At 42.0% G+C, this 533-nt stretch overlaps 1 non-coding gene across 1 annotated transcript; it reads right to left on the reverse strand.

Moving 5' to 3' along the window:
- Positions 1-205: 205 nt before the first annotated feature.
- Positions 206-309, reverse strand: LOC129490848 (U6 spliceosomal RNA). Its single transcript, XR_008660335.1, has one exon. It is a non-coding gene; the product is annotated as a U6 spliceosomal RNA (small nuclear RNA).
- Between the last annotated feature and the right edge of the window lie 224 nt (positions 310-533).

Consider the following 533-nt stretch of genomic DNA (forward strand, 5'->3'; position numbering starts at 1 on the left):
GGCAGAGCCTGCAGTGAGCTGAGATCACACCACTGTACTCCAGCCTGGGCAACACAGGGAAACTCCGTCTCAAAAATAAAAAAGAAATCCTGATAATCATGGTTATATTATCTCCTGGAAACCTGTGTCACTAGGTGACTCATTAAAAGAACAAATTTAATAATGGGGAACGCTGATACAAGAACATTGGATTCTCGTTATTATTTTAAATATGGAACGTTTCACAAATGTGCGTGTCAGCCTGGGCAGGGTCAGTGCTAATCTCTGTATTTTTCCAATTTTTAATATACATGCTGTTGAAGTGAGCATGGATTATTGCTTTTAATAGACTATTTTCTTTATCTTTTTATTTTTTTCTGAGGCAGAGTTTCACTCTGTCACCCAGGCTGGCATGCAGTGGCGTGATCTTGGCTTGCTGCAACCTCTGCCTCCCGGGCTCAAGTGATCTTCCAGCCTCACCCTCCTGAGTAGCTGGGACTACAGGCCTAAGACACCATGCTTGGCTAATTTTTGTATTTTTTTTGGTAGAGACA

The sequence above is a fragment of the Symphalangus syndactylus genome, chromosome 9 (assembly GCF_028878055.3).
Source record: "Symphalangus syndactylus isolate Jambi chromosome 9, NHGRI_mSymSyn1-v2.1_pri, whole genome shotgun sequence".
Classification (NCBI taxonomy): Eukaryota; Metazoa; Chordata; class Mammalia; order Primates; family Hylobatidae; genus Symphalangus; species Symphalangus syndactylus.